The sequence below is a fragment of the Manis pentadactyla genome, chromosome 4 (genome assembly GCF_030020395.1).
Source record: "Manis pentadactyla isolate mManPen7 chromosome 4, mManPen7.hap1, whole genome shotgun sequence".
Taxonomy (NCBI): Eukaryota; Metazoa; Chordata; class Mammalia; order Pholidota; family Manidae; genus Manis; species Manis pentadactyla.
The window spans coordinates 40,712,832-40,719,006 of NC_080022.1; positions in this window are offsets into that span (position 1 = coordinate 40,712,832).

Sequence of the window (6,175 nt, forward strand, 5' to 3'; positions counted from 1 at the left end):
GAGTTGAATTATTCTTGTCATTTGTCTCCATATATAGATTGATCTCTGTTTTTATTTGGTCATTGGTCCATTGATTATTTAGGAGCATGTTATGAAGCCTCCATGTGTTTTGGGGCTTTTTCATTTTTTTTGTGTAATTTATTCCTGGTTTCATACCTTTGTGATCTGAGAAGCTGGTTGGTACAATTTCAATCTTTATGAACTTACCGAGGTTCTTTCGGTGGCATAGTATATGATCTTTCTTGAAAATGTTCCATGTGCACTTGAGAAGAATGTATATCTTGTTGCTTTTGGATGGAGTGTTCTGTATATGTCTGTTAGGTCCATCTGTTCTAACACATTGTTCAGTGCTTCTGTCTCCTTACTTATTTTCTGTCTTGTTATTCTGTCCTTTGGAGTGAATGGTGTGTTGAGGTCTCCTAAAATGAATTCATTGCATTCTATTTCCCCCTTTAATTCTGTTAGTATTTGTTTCACATATGTAGGTGCTCCTGTGTTGGGTGCATAGATATTTATAATGGTTATATCCTTATGTTGGACCGACCCCTTTATCATTATGTAATGTCCTTTTTTGTCTCTTGTTACTTTCTTTGTTTTGAAATCTATTTTGTCTGATAGAAGTACTGCAACTTCTGCCTTTTTCTCCCTATTAGTTGCATGAAATATCTTCTTCCATCCCTTTACTTTCATTCTGTGTATGTCTTTGGGTTTGAAGTGAGTCCCTTGTAGGCAGCATATAGACGGGTCTTGTTTTTATCCATTCAGTGACTCTATGTCTTTTGCATTCAGGCCATTTACATTAAGGGTGATTATCGATAGGTATGTACTTATTGCCATTGTAGGCTTTAGATCCGTGGTTACCAAAGGTTAGGTTCAAGGGTAATTCCCTTACTGTCTAACAGTCTATTTTAACTCACTTAGAATGCTATTACAAACACAACCTAAGATAGTATTCTGCCTGTCTTAGTTTGCCAACCCCACCAATCTCCAGAGTACCATGTAATGTAGGTTTGTGCTCCCAAAGCAGATCTTTTTTCCCTTCCCTTTTCTTCCTCCTCCATTCTTTATATATTAGGTATCATATTATGTACTCTTTGTTCTATACCTTGATTGCCTTGGAGGTAGTTGATTTGATTTTGCATTGGCTTTGTAAGTAAATGTTCTCCTGTCTTTACTGTGCTTTTATTTCCCCAGTTGACAGCTATTTAACCTTAGAATACTTCCATCTATAGCAGTCCCTCCAAAATACAGTGTGAAGGTGGTTTGTGGGAGGTAAATTCTCTCAGCTTTTGCTTATCTAAAAATTGTTTAATCCCTCCTTCAAATTTAAATGATAATCTTGCCAGGTATAGTATTCTTGGTTTGAGGCCCTTCTGTTTCATTTCATTAAATATATCATGCCAGGGCCTTCTGGCCTGAAAGGTTTTTGTTGAGAAGTCTGATGATAGCCTGATGGGTTTTCCTTTGTATGTGATCTTTTTTCTCTAACTGCTTTTAAAAGTCTGTCCTTATCCTTGATCTTTACCATTTTAATTATTATATGTCTTGGAGTTGTCTTCCTTTGGTCACTTGTGTTGGGAGATCTGTGCACTTCCATGGCCTGAGAGACTATCTCCTTCCCCAGATTGGGGAAGTTTTCAGCAATTACCTCCTCAAAGACACTTTCTATCCCTTTTTCTCTCTCTTCTCTTGTAGTACCACTATAATGTGAATATTGTTCCATTTGGATTGACCACACAGTTCTCTCAATATTCTTTCATTCGTAGAGATCCTTTTTTCTCTCTGTGCCTCAGCTTCTTTGTATTACTCTTCTCTAATTTATATTCCACTTACCATCTCTTCTACTACATCTAATCTGCTTTTAAATCCCTCCATTGTATGTTTCATTTCAGATATGGAATTTCTTAATGATTGAATCTCCATCCTAAATTTGTCCCTGGGTTCTTGAATATTTTTCTGTACCTCCATGAACATATTTATGATTTTTATTTTGAAATCTCAGGAAGATTGGTGAGTTCAGTTTCACTTGCCCCTTTTCATGGTGTTTGTGAGATTTTGATTTGAACCCGGGGCCTTTGACATTTCATATTTGTATGTGTCACCCTCTAGTGCCCAGAAGTTCTAGTGTCTGGAGGTGCTCAGTCCCTAGAGTGGGGAGTCACAGAGGAGCGGCACTGATGCCTGGGGTAGGAAAAAGCTGTTTCCTGAAACCCGGCTGCACTGCCTGTCTCCACTGTCAGAACCAGTTGGCTGAGCACACAGATGTAAACTTCTGTGCTTTGTGTTTGTAGCTGTCATAGGCGGGGCCTCCCTCTGGCTGGCCTGACACCAGGGCAGAGACTTCCAGTTTGTGAGCTGGTTCCATCAGGCAGGAGGAAGGCACAGCAGGCTGAGTAACCAGCCAGGGGGATGGAGCACATGAAGCTCTTGAAAGTTCCCAACCTGCTGGGCAGAGCGCACCCAGACAACCTTGTCCACCTATCCCTTCTCCTGAGCAGCATACTCCATAGAATCCCCACCCCTTCAGCAGCCACCTTGCTCCTAGGAAGCCTCTCAGACCAGCTGCCTTTCCTTTTTCCAAGAGCAGCCTGAGTGGTCCCCATCCTCCACAAATGGCTAAAATCTCAATTCCTCCAAGTATTCTGCCTTTCTTAGCTTTCCAACTCCACCAATCTCCAGAGCACCATGCAATGTAGGTTTGTGCTCCCAAGGCATATCTCCAGGGCTGGGTGTTCTGCGGTCCTAGGCTTCCACCTGCTCCCTGCTCTGTTTCTCTTCCTCCTGCTGGTGAGCTGGGTGGGAAAGGCTTGAGTCCCACTGGATCGTGGCTTTGGTATGTTACCCTGTTTTGTGAGGTCTGCTCTGTTCTCCAGGTGTATGCAGTCTAGCGCAGCCTTCTTTTCTGTTGCTCTTGTAGGATTAGTTGTATTAACTATATTTTCATATTAATAGTGGTTTTGGGAGGTATCCTCTGTCTCACCTCTCATGCCTCTATCTTTAATCCTTCCTTAGTAATTTATACTTCATTTTTATTCATGCATCACTCCCCATCAGCTCATAAAGCTCTTAACATTTTAATGATTCCATAATACTCCATTGTGTATATGTACCACATTTCATTCCAATTAGGCCCTGTGAATAAACACTAAGTTTTTTAATTGGGAAGGGTGAGTACTTGAATTTTTTTCTTCCTTCTCAGTTTTGGTTATTGTAGCTTTCCTGCATGTGTATATGAATTTTATTAAATTATCAATCTCTGCAAAAAAATAAAGCTTAGATTTTGATAGGGATTGTTTTGAATCTGTAGATCAGTTTGGGGAGTAAAGAATCTAACAATATTAAAATTTCCAATCCAAACATAATGTATGTCTTTCCATTTATTTATGTCTTAAATTTTTTTTTCAGTAATGTTTTATAGTTTTTGATCACAAGTCTTGAATTTCTTTTGTTACATTTGTTAAGTATTTTACCCTGTTTGGTTTTATTGTAAATTAAATTTTCTTGATTTTCAGATTGTTCTTTGTTAGTGTGTGGAAATAAAATTGGGTTTTGCAAATTGATCTTGTGTCTGCAACCTTGCTAAACTTGCTTATTAGCTCTAATAGTTTTTCATGTGCATGTGAATTTTTTAGGGCTTTCTTTTTTTATTAAAGTGTCATTGATCCACAATCTTATGAAGATTTCGCATGAACAACATTTTGGTTTCAACATTTACCCATATTATCAAGTCCTCATCTCACCTATTGCAGTCACTGTCTATCAGAGTAGTAAGATACTATAGAGTCACTACTTTTCTTCTCTGTGCTTTATTGCCTTCCCTGTGACCTACCTATATGGTGATTGCAAATTATAGTGCCCCTTAATCTCCTTCTGCCTCCCCACCTACCCTCTCCATCCCCCTCCCCTTTGGTAACCACTATCCCTTCTTGGAGTCAGTGAGTCTGCTGCTTTGTTCCTTCAGTTTTGCTTTGTTTTTATACTCCACAAGTGAGTGAAGTCATTTGGTACTTGTCTTTCTCTGCATGGCTTATTTCACTGAGCATAATACCCTCTAGCTCCATCCATGTTGTTATAAATGGTAGGATTTATTTTCTTCTTATGGCTGAATAATATTCCATTGTGTATATGTACCACATCTTTATACATTCATCCACTGATGGACACTTAGGTTGCTTCCATATCTTGGCTATTGTAAGTAGTGCTGTGATAAACATAGGGGTGCATATGTCTTTTTTAATCAGGCATCTTGTTTTCTTTGGGCAAATTCCTAGGAGTGGAGTTCCTGGGTCAAATGCTTTTTCTATTTTTAGTTTTTTGAGGAACCTCCACATTGCTTTCAACACCAGTTGAATCAATTTACATTCCCATCAACAGTGTAAGAGGGTTCCCCTTTCTCCACATCTTCACCAACATTTGTTGTTTCTTGTTTTTTTGGATGTTGGCCATCTTTTTAGGACTTTCTATATACAAGATCATGTCATATTCAAACAGAGGTCGTTTTACTTCTTCCTGTCCAATCTGGATACCTTTTATTTCATTTTGCTGCACAATTGCAATGACTAGCACCTCCAGCACAACACTGAAAAGAAATGGCAAAAATGGATTTCCTTGTCTTCTTCCTTATCTTAGGGGAAAACTTTCAAGTGTTTCATCACAATGTATGATGTGAGCTGTGGGTTTTTCATGCATACTCTTTATTGGGTTAACATTCCCTTTTATCATTAATGTTTTATCATGAAATTATATAGGACTTTTTCAAATGCTTTTTCTGCATCTAAGGATGATTTTGTGGGTTTTGTCCATTATTCTGTTAATATAGCATATTAAAATATATGCTGAACTGAGATTCCATTCCTGGGATACATTTCCTTAGTCATGGTGCATAATCCTTTTTACAAGTGACTGGATTCAATCTGATGGTCAATATTCATAATGATAGTGTATATTCATAAGGTTACTGGAATGAAATAGGCTTTAATCTTAGGATATGTTATACATGATGAGTTGCTTCTCTCTTCCTGCTTACAAAATCCTCTCTGTGCCTTTCGAGGTCTATAGTTGGTTATTCTGTGTCTACATATGGGTTTTCTCAAGTTTATCTTACTTGAAGTTTGTTGAGCTTCTCTGATGTGTAGATTAATGTTTTTCATTAATTTGGGGAGTTTCTGGTCATTATTTCTTCAAATATATTTTCTGCTCTTCTCCTTCTGGAATACCATTATACATATGCTAGCATGTTTGATGGCATCCCACAGGTCTCTGAGAATCTATTTATTTTTGTTCATACTTTTCTTTCTGTTCTCCAGACTAGATAATCTCAACTGATGTTTCTTATGTTCACTAATTCTTCTGCCAGTTCAAATCTGCTGTTGAATCCCTCTAGTAAATGTGTTATTTCAGTACTTTTCAAGTCCAGAATTTCTATTTGGTTTTTAAAAATAATTTGTATCTCTTTATTGAATTCTCTGTTTAGTGAGACATCATTTACATACCTTCCACTAGGTCTTCAGATATAGCTTCCTTTAATTTTTTAATATATTTAATATAGGTGATTTAAAGTCTTTGTATAGTAAATCTATTGTCTGGTCTTTCTCAAGGGTAGTTTTTATTGACTGCTTTTTTCCTGTATATGAGCCATACTTTGTTTCTTTGAATCTCATAATTTTATGTTGAAAAACAGACATTTTAAATAATACAAAGTGACAATGAAAATCAAATTCCTCCCCTCCACAGAGTTATTGTTATTGTTGGTTGCTTATTTATTGTTGTTTATTTTTTGCTGTTGCTTCTTATTTGCTCAGTGACTTTCCTTAACTAATTCTGTGAAGTCTGTATCCTTTTTCATGTGTAGTCACTAACAGTTTTGCTCACTTACCTTAGTGGTTAGCTAATGATTGCAGAGATTTCCTTAAATGCTTGGAATCAATTAAGTTCCCAGTCTCTGCCAAAGGGGTTGTGTGCACATTAAGTACACTTAGGTGTTAAGTGTACACCTTAACACTGTGGCAGGTAGTTTACAACTCTGCTTTGGCTGTCATTTCCTGCTTGTACAGACTCAAGGTCACTCAGTGGTGAAAGCTTAGGGTTTTATCAGGTCTTTTCTGTGCATACACACAGCTCTGTCATGTTCATTGCCTATGCATGTACATGAAATTCTGGATTTCCAGGAATATAC